Consider the following 15735-nt stretch of genomic DNA (forward strand, 5'->3'; position numbering starts at 1 on the left):
ACAGCAGATAAATGTAGAGAGAAATCTGGCAAGAAAGGAGCTAGGCATGAGAGCAGAATCGAAGCGGTATATAGAGAGAACTGACTCAGAAGAATAAAGTGTATAGACTAAAGAGTTTCATGTATATAAACTTGTTAGTGAACCCCTCACATTAATCCACTACCTGTACTGTCTCTTCTGGAACTCTGAGTGAAGGCTATCGAGGGGCTAGACCCCAATAACTTTCAATGTTAGTTAACCCTCCTAACCTGCGCTCCTTTCCTTCTCCCCATCCTGATACCTGCTTAAATCTTTCCACCCCGAGTCTTACCTCTATTTTTATATCTTGTGCTTTATCTTCTCCCACACATAAGGTCTATGCCCTTCCTCCATCTCTTTGTTCATCCCCTAGATACTATCTGGAAAAGGGGAGTCTATATACGATTCTATATATACTGAGGAATGATGAACTCACTTTTAATAAATTCTGACATATTTTACATAAAGAGAAAGAGCCTGAAGCTGGCTTACATCAATCACAGAATCAAACTCATAGTTCAAAACTTCCACACTCTGAAAAGAAATCCCCAGGCTTGAGTGGGCTGCACCAGTGGGTTTTACAGGAGTTGACTAAGCAACACATTTATATGCCTTCAAAAAGGATGTTTTATTAATTCTTTGAGAATTCCATGCAATGTATCTTGATCATATTCACTTCTGTTTGTACCCTGAACTCCAGCCATATCCACCTCTCCACACCCTCTCGTGTCTGTGTCCTCTTTCTTCTTTGTCTTCTTTTAAAAAAATTAACCCATCAAGTCCAATGTGTGCTGATCATATGCTCTTGGATACAGTGCCATCTTCTGAAACACAGCTGACCTACCAGGGGCCACATTCTTAAGAGAACTGATTCTCCCTCCCCAAGAAGCCACCAACTGTCCATGTCCTCAGTTACGGGTGGGTGCTCACAAGCCCCTCCCCACTTCTTGCTAGAATGGTGACTGGCCTGATCTTGTGCTGGTCATATGCAGGCAGCCATAGATGCACATGAGTTTCTGAGTGTCACAGTCATGTTGTGTCCAGATGTCAGTGTTTTGCTCTGGTCCTTACAACCTCTGGGTCTTACAATCTTTCTGTCTGCCACAAGAGTCCGTGTGTGTGTGTGTGTGTGTGTCACACATGTGGTACAGCTATCCAATTTGCAGCTGAGAACTCCACTGACAGTCTCTGTATTTTGTTTGGGAATTTCTATATTACCCATCATCCACTGCACAAGGACACTTCTGGGTCAAGGACTGAGCACCACACTAAGTGATGGGTGCATAGTCTAGGTATGTTGTTTTTTCTCAGAGAATTGGAGAGGGGGTGTCACTTCATAATGCATGTTATGAGACTGAACTACTTGACAGTCAAGCTAAGAAAAACAACACAAGAGTGGACTGCTGAAGGTTGGTGTCATTTGTGACTAGAGGTATAGACACACGTCCCCAAACTGAGTCTAAATAGACAATATTTGCTTAACTTTCAAGGTCAATGTAACCCACTATAGTAAAAGGGGAAAGAAAATGAAAAGGATAAAATAAATATTGCAGTAAATCATTTGATGAAATTCAGTCTAATTCATGAGCAAAACTGTCAGCAAACTAGGAACAGTCAGGGTGACCTTCACCTGGTCAAGGGAATCTTCTAGAAATGTTCAGTTAACCCTTGTACACCAAGATGAAGGTCTTAACGCATTCTTCCCAAGACCAGGAAGACGAGGCAGATGCACGTTGCTATCTCTCATTACAACACCAGACAGGGAGTTTCCAGAAAGAGAAAGAAAGGCTGCTCAAACTGGTAAAACTGAAAAAAAAAGTGCGGGACAGTGCCCAGTAATAGAAGGGTTGATATCCCCAGGAAATAGAAGAAAAGTATAGTATAGCATATATAAATGTATAAAATATAACATAGATGGAATATAACAACACTTAACTGCATTATTCACTAGAAAGGACAAAATACAATTATCATGGTTACTTGTGTATGATGTGACTGTGTGCACCAAAAACCCAAGGAACCTTAAAAGGCATTGCTCAAATAAGTCGACATGGGGCTTAACAGATGCAGAATATAAAGTCAACAGCAAATATCCATCCTAGTTCTACACACTGAGAATGAACAAGCAGAAATCCAAATTATTATAAACATCAATAACATCCCACTCAAAGCAAAATATTTGTCTTTAAATACAACATATACAAGCAGGATAGTATCTGAGACAAAAATATAGAAGCAGAAATGAAAAAAGACACAGAGAAATGAAGAGATATACCATGCTTGCCACTGGGAAGGCTCCATACACCTAAGAGGTCAATTCTTCCCCAATAGTCATATAGATCTAATACAAATCCAGAAAACTCCAAGCTGACAATTAGCACAGAGGCCCAAGGTTGGTCAAGGTGCAGAGAATAAGCGACTGCCGAATGCCTAGCCCTTAATGGACCATTTCCATATTACTCCAGCCCAAGGCTCAGAGATTTGCATCAAAGAAGGGGCAGAAAGGCTGCAAGAGCCAGAGGCAGTGCATGATTACGAGGAAACAATGTTTTCTGGACACAAGAGGGCAGGGGCACATGGGAACTTACAGTGGTTGGGATAGCATGTTTAAAACCCGGGCAAGCACCAGCCAGCCAAAACCGCAGCATGGAGAGCCAGAAACGAAGTCCCGCCCCGAAATGGGAGCTATTGGCAATTCATAGCTGCTGGAAGAGTCTGCTTTCTTTAAGAGGGTGACCCCATGCTCAGTAGAAGAGCACACATCTGAGAGCGTAAGGGTAGCACACATTGGACTCTGCAGGTTCAAGGAAAAAGAAGAAACAAAGTTGGTTGGGTCGGGAAGGGGTGTGCGCTTGGCACAAGTTGGGGGAGGGGGTGAATATGATCAAAATACATTGTGCGAAAATTTCAAAGAACTAATAAAAATGAAAAAAAAAACCACATACGGCAAAACAAAGGGAGTAGAATAAATGAAACAAATTTTCAAGAGAAGAAACCCTTTGGACCTGGCCTTGATATTGACTTCAAAGCCATGGTCAGGGAGACAGTGGCCTGCGTGGTGGAGACGGAAGTCTGGGTCAAAGGACCAGAATAGAAGTTTCAGAACCCTCTTCCTCCATTGTGTTAAATTCACTCAACACAGCTGCCTTAAAAGGGGGCTGTCATTTTCAACAAGTGGTGTGAATAATTGGGCACTCATGTACAAAGGAATCTGGATTTAAACTTCATGCTTCATACAAAAGCAAACCCAGGAAGGGTCACAGAACCAATTGCTAGTGCTAGGCTGTGAAATACTTTAGAGGTGAAATTTAGGAGTAAATAAAGTGACCTGATAGGCAAAGAACTCCAAGAGTATGACCCACAGAAGAAATTGGGGGAGGGGTAATCCTGTTAAACTAATAGCTTCTGCCCTGGGGAAGGCCCTGTGAAGATGATAACCAGATAGATGCCAATCACATCTGATAAGAGATGTCTATCCGCAATACTTGAACTCTCAGTTACAAACCAACCACCAGAACTAGACAGCTCTATGGATAGGACGAGCCACTGAACAGATACCATGCTAAATAAAGTGTGTGGGTGATAAATTAACAGAGAAAAAACATCCTTAACATTATTAGCCGTTAGAAAACACAAATTAAAACAGCTATGTGATGGCTCTGTGCACCTGTTACAGATGCTAAACTAAATCAGACATGACTAAGTGCTGGTGAGGAGGTGGTGCAGTCCAAACATACGTGTAAGGTATAGGGGAATTCAAGACAGGAATGTTGAGTTCAGCGCAAGTCTCTGCAACCTGTTTCTGGGGTTTACGATGGGCACGGAGGGACAACGGCAGCTGTGTGACAATAACCTCCAAGGGTGAGGACAGCTCAAGGCACCTTAGCTGGTGGTAGGATAAAGGACAGCACTTCTGTGTGATGACGAATGATTTCCAGGATGATGAAGAAATATGGATTGACACCTGCAACATGGATGAGTCTCCCTAGGATTCTGACGATGACATCTCTGGAAAGACTGAACCATGACTTCAAAGAAGAGATCACTGATTGTCAGTGGCATGGGTTGGGGCGGTGACAACTACAAAGGAGTGGCTTATGGGAGGACTTGAGGTGTCTAGATTGTTCTCAGTCCCACAGATCTGCCAATCAACTTACCACATATTAATTAAAAAAAAAAAAGATAAGCAAATTTTAGACTATATAAACCAGGCCTCTTCAGTGTATTTGATACCATTGGTTTCATTGCTGTTGGGTGCCCAGAATGCTCTACTGTCTTGCTGTGGGATAGATGAATGTGAGCTCACAGACATGCTGAGTGTGGATGCCCAGGTCCTAGACAAGCACCCTGTCCGTGGTCACCCAGAAGGGTTCCCTAAGGCTTACCTCCCCTGTGAACAGCTTTTGAAGGGTCTCACTCAGTACACCAGACCCTTTTATCCTGTGTCCTGGCTCATGAGGGGTCCTGATTAGCACAGGGATTTAATAATAGACTACGCCCACTCCCTAGAGTATACACATGACAAGGCCAAAACTCCTGACGCTGACACCAGCTCTCAGTCTGGACCATTTGTAACTCCCCAACCCATGTCTTATCCTCTCAGCCTCCACTAACAGGGCACCCTGTGGTGAGGGTGAGGTTTGTGCTCCACTTTTTTGTTTTGTGTTTTGTTTGTTTCTCTGTGCAGTTTTGGTGCCTGTCCTGAATCTCGCTCTACAGACCAGGCTGGCTTTGAACACACAGAGATCCATCCGCCTGGCTCTGCCTCCTGAGCGCTGGGATTAAAGGTGTGTGCCACCACCGCCCAACCTGTGTGCTCCACTCTTTATATGTCCTTGGGACCCAGACAACGAGGTAGACGGGACAGAGTTGTGCACTGTAATTGTGTCAGGACCGTCCTGCCTAAGGAGAGGTCTTTGAGTCTAAGACAGTGTTCTTCCCGGGTTCATGGGCTGTAGTGGGTGCACAGGGACTAGAGGGCATGCTATATAGGGTGCTTCCCAGCTCTGCTCTGGGCTGGGGTTGAGCAGTCCCATAGGTGGGCCCCAAGGTGACCCTTGTTGCAGCATGGTAAAGTAAGCTTTATCTAGACCCTTCAAGATAGGGCCAGGGACCACCATCGCGAGGGTGCAAGTGGAGATAAGAACATATCCATGGGCAATGGAGAGCACAGATGGGGAGTGAGTGTGTGGGGAGGGTGGGAATCACTACCGGGAGATTCCAGGAGAGAGGGACTCCGGCTAAACCCATCTTACAGAATTACTGAAGATTATCCAGAGAGACAGACATCCCTTGGGGGCTGTAGAGGATGAAAACCTCTCAGCTATGGATCGTGATGGTGGGAGGGTCTGATGTACTGGCTCACTCAGGTTCTTGCTGAGTCTGGCCTTTCCAGGAGGTGTGCCGAGGGGCACCGCACTGAGGAAGATCAGGAGCCCCTCTGTACTTTGGTCAAGGAGAGAAATCTTTGTAGGGGAAACCATTTCCCTGCAGGGCCCTGGCCCGTGCCTCTTCCAGGCTCCAATAATGAGGTGTCTTTGTGCGTCTTTGTTTCTCTTCTCCACGTGGGAGTTGGAGAACGGGTCGGCACGTGGCAGTGTTTGCACTGAACCCTGGCTCTGCGGCCCGTGAGTCTGTAGCGAGTTACACAGGGGGCCTCCGGGACTGGCCCGTGCATGCTGATGCTGGCTCATGCCAATTACAGGCTGAGTGATGGAGCAGCCTTGTGTCATCTCGCTGGTGCATGGCAACAGCAGGTGAATGCTATAGTTTATGATTTTCAATTATAAATCAAATAGGCTGAGTTCTCGGTTCTCTTAATAAAGACTGTAAAAGCACTGAAGTGTGGATGGTTTCTCTGCGGGGGGAGGGATGGGAGGGAAAGCTGGTTGAGTCTAGCTTTGGGAGAAACATATCTGAATAAGCACTTGGGGGAGATAGATGTAGAGGGTCCTTTTAAGGACCCTGGATGGGGGTGGACCATGAACCCAGCATCCAGCACCCAGCACCCAACTTCACCTCACATCTCTCCACTAGGTTTAGTGCCAGTTTCTTAGCTTGAGCTGGTTTCAGCAGTGACCAGGGTGGTTATGTTGGGCTTCTGGGCACACATTCCTGGGGACCACAGGATGGTATGAGTCTTTGCATGGGTGCCAATTTAGGGCTATATTCAAGATGGTGGTAGATGGGAGCAAGGCCAGGTCTATCCATCCGGAGACACTGATGGCTTCCTTCGAGAACCTGACTTTGCTTTAGCTGTCCAGGAAATTGTGGGGGGATGCACTTATGCATCCCTGTTGTGTTTTGAGTGGGAGATGTCCCACACAGGCTCATATATTTTAATCTTTGGTTAAAGCTACTAACACTGGGGAAGGTCGTAGGCCCTTAAAAGCTGTGGAGCCTTGCTGGAGGAAGTGAGTAGTTGGGGCGGGTTTTGTGGTGTTCGAGCACAGTCCCACTTCCCGTTCTCTGCCAGGTTCCGGGCTGCAGGTGCAATGTGATCAGTCAGCCCCTGGCTCCGGCCACACACCTTCCCAGGCATGATGGACCGTGTCCCCTTGAGCTGGGCACCCCCCTTTCCTTACACTGCTTCCTGTCAGGTGTTTTGACATAGCAACAAGAAAGTAACTGGTTCGGTCCCCGACTTTCTTTCTCTGTCTGCAAGTAATGATAACTTCATGGACAAGAAGCCGGGTCAGTAACCTGGGCTTCTGGATGGCTGTTCGTGGTTAGTGCTACTGGGAGATAAAAGGAGAGAATATGCAGGGATGGGAAGGAAAGACATGGCAAATAGTATGGGGGGGGCACAGAACATGGCAGGTGGGGAGCAGATGGCAGGCAGGGCCAGGAGATAGGGGCCAGCACATGGCAGATGGGGGTAGGGGCCAGCACATGGAAGATGCGGGTAGGGACCAACACATGGTAGATGGTGGTAGGGACCAGCGCATGGTAGGTGGTGGTAGGGACCAACACATGGTAGATGGTGGTAGGGGCCAGCGCATGGTAGATGGTGGTAGGGGCCAGCACATGGCAGATGGGAGTAGGGGCCAGCACATGGCAGATGGGAGTAGGGGCCAGCACATGGCAGATGGGAGTAGGGGCCAGCACATGGCAGATGGAGTCTGGGAGGGTCCTTGACAGTGCAAAGGTGGAGCTTCACTAGGGGAGGAGTCTGAGAGGGTCCTCCCTGGGAGTGGGATTCAGGCTTTCAGTTCCCCATGCAGTACAAAGCCAAAGTGCTGACTGGCCTGTATTTTCCTGCTCTTCTGCTATCTACCCCATGAAGTGGAAGTGGAGTCTTGATCTCAGACATCTCAACCTTCAGAGCAGTGAATCAATTTCCTTCATGTGTTCACCATCCAGTCTGTGGTGTTCAGTAACAGCAACACAACAGAGCAGAGCCAGACCCCGTCAGTGAAAACACTAATTACAATAACTAAGGGAACTGTTCTGTAAGCATGCAGGTGAATTTTCACAGTAGTAGGCCAAGGATCTAGAAATTTCTAGGTTCTGTGAAGGGTCTGATTAGGGCTGGGTCTGAGGAAAACTTGCTAAGGGAGTCTGAGGCTGGTCCCCAGGCAGGCATCTCTGACAAACAGAGCAGAGAAGTCTCCTACTGCATATCCTCATATCCAGGACAGCTGGGTCTACGGAGAAGGGGCTGGGAGCAGCATAGAGAGGGAAGACCCAGCCAATCCTGTGCAAAGAGGTAACGGTGTTATGTGGGCTCCCACTGGAGTCAGGATGCAAGAGAGCATCTAAAGATGCCTGACCTGGAAATCACAGGGACCGGGGACTATTGGGTCTCCTCAAAATTCTTGATGAATACCTAACCCCAAGTATTGCAAAGTGATTTTGTTTAGAAAGGGAGTCACTTGTGATGCCATGTGTTCAGATAGATCATCTGGTGGGATTAGTGCCATCATGAAGCTAAGAGCCTTGGGGGCTAGTGGCTAAGAGCACTTACTGCTCTTACAGAGGACCAGAGTTTGGTTCCCAGCACCCACGCCAGGCATCTCACAACTATCTGCAACTCCAGTTCCAAGGGATCTGACTCCCTCCTCTGGACTCCACAGACACTTGCACATATGTGCACATACCCACACACAGATGTGAACACATACACATAATTTTTTCCAACATAACATTTTTATTGATTGTTTGGGAATTTCACATAATGTACCCTGGTCATACTTCCCAGTACTCCCAGGTCTATCTTGTGACCTCCCCACCCCTAAAAGAAGGAGAAAGAAAACAAAACCAGAAACACACAAGTCCAATTTGTGTTGCCCATATAATCACTGGAATATGGTCAAACTTCCAGTGGCCATCCCCTTAAAGAAAACTTAGTTCTTCCCCACCAGCACCCTGCCAGAAACTATCAGTTGTGGAGAGCGACACTTCAGCATCTATATCACAATTTTTAAGAGTTCTTTTCAATAGCGTCCTATAGCTGGAGTTTTCTCCAGTCCTGCCCAGCCCCACGGACCCCACAACCACTTATAAAATTATAAAATAATTACTCAGAAGCTCATATTAATTAAACTGCTTGGCCATTAGCTCAGGCCTACTATTGTCTAGCTCTTACACTTAAACTCAGCTCAGCCCATTTTTGTTAATCTGTATGTTGCCACATGTTCCGTGGCTTTACCTGTTGCCTTTACATGATGCTCCCTGGACGGCAGACTGGCTTCTCCTCACTCAGGTTTCCATCTCCCAGCATTCTCTTCTCTGTTTGTCCCACCTATCTTATACTTCCTGCCTGGCTACTGGCCAATCAGTGTTTTATTTACCAATCAATCAGAACAACACATTCACAGCATCCCCATCAGCTTCCCGTCTAGGATGTTGCTTTTTTTGGGGGGGGGGCAATATGGGGGTAGTGATCATTACAGAAGCCTCCTATGACATTCTATCTCAACTGTGAGTCTGCAGTTATCAACACCACTGCCAAAGTAGCTTCCTTGCCCTTTACAGTCAATGGGAGCATGAATCATAGACTTACATATGGTTTCTGGCAACAGCATAGACCACAGACATCCACATGGCCTCTAGTGTCAGCATGAGCCACAGACCTCAGCATGGTCTCTGGTGGCAGTATTGATGTCTGTGCCTGGTGTTACCACTGAAGGCCATGTGGATGTCTGTGGACTGTGCTGCTGCTGAGGGCCATGGGGGTGTCCATGGTTCATCCTGCAGCCTAGGTCCGTATTGATATCCATGGTCTGAGATGCCATTGGAGACCATGTTGAGGTCCAAGGTCCATGCTACTGATGGAGGCCATGTGGATGCTTGTGGTCTATGCTGTCTCCTGAATCTGAGTTGATGTTCATGGGCAAGATGGCTATTGGGGACCATATTGGTGCTTGTGGCATGTGCCCGGGAGGCCATGTTGATATCCGTGGCCTGGTCTGTCACTGAGGGCCATGATGGTGTCCATAGACCATGCTGTAGCAGAGGGTGGTGTTGATGTCCATGGTTTGTACACATATTTTTTTTTTTTAAAGGCAGGACTTGGGCTCAGATACACAAAGGAGATAGCATGCAGAGATGGAATGGAACCTGAGGCTACAGATGTAAGCCAGGGGATGCTGAAGTCAGGGAACAAACCAACAGAAACCAGAGAGAGAACCAGACCCCCCCCCCCCCCCCGACTCACAAGATGCCAGCCCTCGGGGATGCCTTCCTCTTCAACCTCGGCCCCCTCGGTGAGGAGCCCTGGATCACTGTTCTTCTAGCCACTGGATTTATGGCATTTTGAGATAATGATCTTAACAAACAAACAATCTGCCTCTGTGCTGAAGTCCCACTCACATGTCCCACCTGAGGAGACAGTCCCCATAGGCACCATCATAGATGACTTTGTCTAGATGTGAGCCCTGATCTGTCAATCATCAGATTTCTAAACAACAACAACAAAATAACCAAAAAACAAACAAACAAACAAACAAACAACAACAAAAGGAAAGATGCCTTAGTTATTTTCTATTGCTGTGATAACTTATGGGAGAGAAAGGGTTAATTTGGTTCATCGTTCTAGGGTTCAGTCCATCATGGCGTGGAAGTCAGGCAGCAGCAGGAAACTGAAGCAGTGGGCTGTGTTGAATCTGAAGGCTGGAGAAGAGAGTCAAGAAGGTTTGTGCTTATTTTGAACGTAGAAGAGCTTTTTTTTTTTTTTTATCTGAAGGAAAGGAGCAATATCTTGTTGATTTTTTGGTTGATTCCTGGAGATGGTGAGATACTAAATGGATGAGGAATCTGTGTGTTCAGGGAGGTGAGGGTGGCTGAGTGGCATCTTCACATTGAGCGGATGGAGCAAGTGGAATTGGACTTGGGCTGGACAGGGGCTGGACACGGACACCAGGCTTAACTCACAAGAACTTATTCTGCCCCAGACCTAAATCTGTATGTTGGACCTCGGGGCTCTGTTTTGCCTTGAGGATGAAGAGGTCCGCTCTTCCGTTTGATCCACCGATAGCTGGAAGTCAGTAAGCCTTTGGCTAAGAGGCTCACAGCATCCGAAATGACTCAGGAAGAAAATCACCAAATCTGTGACAGAAAGACATGGTGGAGACCTTCCCTAGAGCTGCTCATTCTCAAGTCCTCTGCAGCAGCCTCATCTCTCCTCTTATTGGCAAGGATGTAGTCAAGCCATCCCTGTGCAAGGCAGATGGAGCCTTTTGACTGTGTGTGTCTGTCCCTTAAGTGCTGTTTCTGTCTGTCTGTCTGTTTGTTTGTTCATCAAGGATGAAAACAGAGGTAGAAGTGACCGCCTCCCCATCTCTGCCATGGGGCCACCTCCCCATCTCTGGACATGTCTGTCCCCATGAAGGGACAAAGGATTGCTAGAGATCTGAGCTTAACTCCAGATGGAGGATGATGGCAAAGGTGGACCTGGAGATGCCAGCAGCCACAAGCAATAGCCAGAACGGGAACAGACCCATTCAGTTCCCAGCTCATTAGCATGATAAATCATCACAGCCGATCATAAATGACCCCGGTAAGGCATTAGTCACTAATAATACTAATTAGTACCATGAATTAGGCTCATTCAGCCACACAAAGAATGAATACTAATTTAGTACCTACTAGGAACCAGACAGTGTTTGCATTCTGGGGACATGGTGCAAGGCGGACAGCCCTGCTCCTCAGTGTTCTAGGAAAGTGTGGTTAAAGAGACTTTGCAGTGTGGACCTGTAGAGACTCTGGCTCCTTTTCCTACTGTAGATGAACTCCTTTTGTAGACTTAGTTGAATTTCTAAGGCATAGAGCAAACCAGCTATCTATTAGCAAAAGGAGGCATTGTTCCGGTTACTTTTTCAAACTCATGTCACAAAGCTGAAAGATAGTGATGTTTTTAGAAAAATGCAATGTGAGTGCTCTCTTAACTACTGTTAGTGAGGAGGGGAAAAAAAAGAGAAGGTAACGGCCACGTCAGTCACAGATTGCTGAATAAACTCAGCCCCTGGCATGCAGCCAGAATGATCCCCGGGGGAAAGCACACGAATGGAAATTAGGATCTGAAAACAGAATATGACTTTAGAATTATGACAATTATCTCCCTTAGCTGGGGTTGCATAACAAACCTGAAGCTTAATGCTTTTAAAAGCTATGGTATTGAGATCTGTGAGTGGCTGGGTCGTTTCTCTGACCCTGGCTGGTCCCACCTGATTACAGCTCCTTTGTGGTCAGCCGACAGATCCAGAACTGATGTAGAACTGAATTATTTGCTGACCTGGTGGTGGGCAGGTTGTGGGAAGGGGCTTCCCACGTGGGTCACTTGGATTTATTCTTAGACGGTCCTCTAAGTCAGCAAGAAAGAGCAAAACCAGGGACAGAGGACATTCTGTCAGAGTCACAATTACTGCTGACCTCCCAGCCAAAGGAAGTCACCAGACAAAACCCAGAGCCAGTGTGGGAAGTGACTGGCAAAGGGCAAGGACACAGATAGGGCCGTTAGCATGGCCAGTTTTTCTGAGAATCTGTGGTGACTTAGAGCTAAAACACATAGAAAAACGACGGAATACTGTGTCATAGTTGGGAGAATTGCTAAATAATAAAGATACAGCCAAGACCCATGATATGGAGATGGAAGAGTGGCTGAGCTGGTAAATGCGCTCAGAAATGTGTCCTTGTCACAGAACCAATAACATGGAAGAATTAATATCAGCAACAGAAGCAGCGACAAAGAATTCAACACATACCTGCAGCTGCCAAGAGCATTGCATCAGAACAAGTGTGGGAAAAGACAAAGTCATCTGAGAATATTGCATATTTTTCTTTGAGACAGGATCTCACGTTGCTTGAATTTGCTATGCAGCTGGGGATGACCTTGGACTCCTAATCCTTTTACCCCAGAACTTGGATCGTACCACCACACCTGGCTGTCAGTACTCAACCAGAGTTGTGTGTGTATATTTTTAGTTGGATAATTTCCAGGTGTATTGTTGTAAAGCTTAGTGAATGAAGCTCTGAACAGATGTACCAGACATACTCAGCAGTACCTCAAGGCCTAAATCAACACGTGAGAAGAGACCACCAAAGAAGACAGAAATGATGTGCCCAGTAGACACAGGCTAGAGCAGGGAGATGGAATAATTACGGTAGACGGGGTTGCCAGTATAGGACTAGACACTGGGCAGGCCCTAAATCCAGCCAGCTTGTCCAAAGCAGGGAAGGGACTATCCTCTCGGCTGATCTCCCTTCTTTCAAAGCCCTTGGTCACAGTACAAAGGGTTACACAGATGGTTAAAATAAATAAACCTTCATTTGACCCACGTATAACTTCTTGTACAAAATAGGCTATCCAACTAGGATAATGAAGCATACACACATCAAATAAATAAATAAGAAGAAAAATTATAAATGAATGCACATGTATTAAAAAGAAACAATTAGCTGTCTTTTAAAAGTAGGACATATTGCGCTATACTGTATTAAAGAGAGCCCTCATACAGCCTGGGGGTGGGGAGTTGATTAGGTTGATGATGTTTGACTCTTGTCTCCAGTGAGATTTGCTTCCCATCTTCTCCTGGCTGTGGTCCTCTTGCTTCCTCTTTGATATGCAGAATTTCTTTAAACCTCTTCTGCCATGCTGAATTAGTGTTCACGGATCCTTCGCTTGTTGCTTTTCATGAAAGGCCTTTTTTTCCCTCCTGTATTCTGAAGGATAACCTGGCTGGACACAGTGACCTAAGTTGGTGGTTACTTTCTTTAGGCCTTGAAGTACATAGTTCCAGGAGGATGTAACTCTTCAGGAGCATGGCAGCGTGCCCAGAGTCCTGGGTTTGATCCACAGTACTGCACAGCGAGAGCAAACAAGTTGAAAGGTTTGCGTTTTTCAGGTGCCATTATATTGATGCAAATTGTGTGAATGTTGGTCATTTCCAGTTTTATTAGGCATTTGGGATTTCAAGAGACTCACTTGGTTTATTTTTTGAACACATATCTTATGTGGCCTACTTGCAGTTCTTTTTAAATGATGTTAAAAAGAATACTTTATGTAGAGAAGCAATGAGACGTTGATTCTCTCCTTATCTGTATTTATGGGGTCCCTTCGGGGTAATGGCTGTGTCCTGTACCTGCAGGCTCATACCTTTCCCATGGTTTGGGGGTGTCTCTTTGCTTATTTTATAGTGCAGAATGTCTGTGTCTTTAGCCTATGCTTCGGCTACTTCATCTATTCTGACTATTGAGATATGGTCCTTTACTAATGTCTGATAGGTCTTCTGTGCTCTGTAGAGTCTTTAATATTCTGCATTGTGGTCTGAAGTCTTGTGTCTGAGCCCCGGGATTTGTTCTTCTGCCTGGTCTAGCCCATCACTGAGGTTTGCCTGAGGTGTTTAGGAACTCACTGGACTTTTCATTCCCAGGTTTCGGTTGGACTCGTTTGTAGATGCTCCAGCTCTGTTGAATCACTTATTCGTGTCTGGAAACATCTTCTTGTCTTCACTCAGCTGTTTATTTGTGTCCTTCTTGGGGTCATGATCATTTGTAATACCGTTCACTGCGTTTCTTGCCCAGAATTTCATCCATGCCAGTGTCTTTGGAACTTGTCACTCAATGTTCTGAATTCTTGGAGGAGTTGAGTTATTTATTGTGCTTGTTTTCTTTCTTTTTTTTTTCACGTTTCTATTATGAGCTTTGTGCATCTGATGGGTAAATATCACTTCCCTATGCATATAAGGGCTTTCATAGAGGAGAGGCTTCCTTAGACAACATTCCCTGGAATATTAGTCATTGTACACTGTAGGATTCTTTCCCCAAAAGACTTATCAGATTCCTTTTGGCTCTGATTGGTGAGTCTCAACCCAGTGTGTGTGTCAGAGCCTGGGTAACTCAATGCTCTGTCGGTCTCTCCTGAGTGTGGTCCTGTGGTGTGGTTCAAGCAGATGTATTGTAAAAGCTAGAGGGCGGGGTATCTCTCTGTGTTTATCTGGTATTATTAAAAGCATATACTATCTGCATGTGTATGTGGTGGCCTATGCTGAGGTCCTTCACAGAGCAATGTCCACAACAATAGTTCTGTTTTTTGCTGATGCATAGGGTCAGCATCCAAAGGCAGGATGTGCCCTAACAATGACTGTGGTGGGCTGGATCTTCGCTCTATGTCTTGTTATATTGAAGTGTCTGCCATTGTTCAAGCAGGACAAGCTGGGGCTGCCATAGGGTTCAATTCCCATGATAGGGCTACTATTCAGAGTGTCCATCTGGTGCAAAGTCAGGCTGGCTTTGTCCCTAGTTCTGTAGAGAGAAAGACAGCAAAACACGTGCTGGGAAACAGGTATAAAAGAAGCCAGACACAGAGATGGCAGCAGAGTCAACTGACAACCAGCAGCGGTCACAGCACCAGCTGCACAAGTGTAGAAAGCGGCAAAAGTACTCTAGAAAAACCCAAACAGCTTCAAAGGAGTATGAGCAAGACTGTTCCAAGAGGGGGAGAGAAAGAGACAGTAGAACAGACAGAAGAAGTCATGTTAACATACAATACAAAGTAAAAGTGGGGGAAATAACAAAGTAAAAATAATAAAAGCATAAATAGAGATGAGAAGGAGGGAATCCAATATTCCTCCTGCTGAAGTGTTTGGGTCGGAGGCAGTTCTGAGCATGCTCACTCTCTCCAGAGGCCTTGGATCGGGGTCTTGCTGCCAGGCTCAGTGTCTGGGCCACCGCCAACCGTTACCACAACTGAACCCAGTGTTTTGTGGACCAATTGCTTGTGATCAGCCCAATGGAGTTCAGTCCGTTAGGGCTTGCCCTGTAAGTGTCTAGCTCTATGAGTTTAGACAAAAGCCCACCACTATGTAATACCTTCCTTCACCAAGATATGGACGACCCTGTTGGCCTCAGATACTTCCTTAATCCCCTCTGTAGTTCATCCACCTCCTTCCTCTTGCCTGATAACTTGCCAACTACTAATCTGTTTCCATCCCTTTAGTTTCATTTTTTTCCAGGCTGCATCCTATGCAGGATCACACAGAGCAGAGCTCTGCAAACCTGGCTTCTCTTGCTCGCATTGCCTAAGTTAAGATCCTCCTTGAAATGACTAATCTGTTGAGATTTGTTTACCTTCTCAGCACGTGATGAGTGTTTGTTCGGGTTGCTTACAGTGTGGCTGAGGGTGTCAATGAAACTGTTGTAAGCACGCGTGAGCAGGTGTTTGTGGGGCCATATGGTTCCCCTACACACGGGGATAAACACCTAGGAGTGAGACTGCTG

Source organism: Peromyscus maniculatus, chromosome 20 (assembly GCF_049852395.1).
Source record: "Peromyscus maniculatus bairdii isolate BWxNUB_F1_BW_parent chromosome 20, HU_Pman_BW_mat_3.1, whole genome shotgun sequence".
Lineage (NCBI taxonomy): Eukaryota > Metazoa > Chordata > Mammalia > Rodentia > Cricetidae > Peromyscus > Peromyscus maniculatus.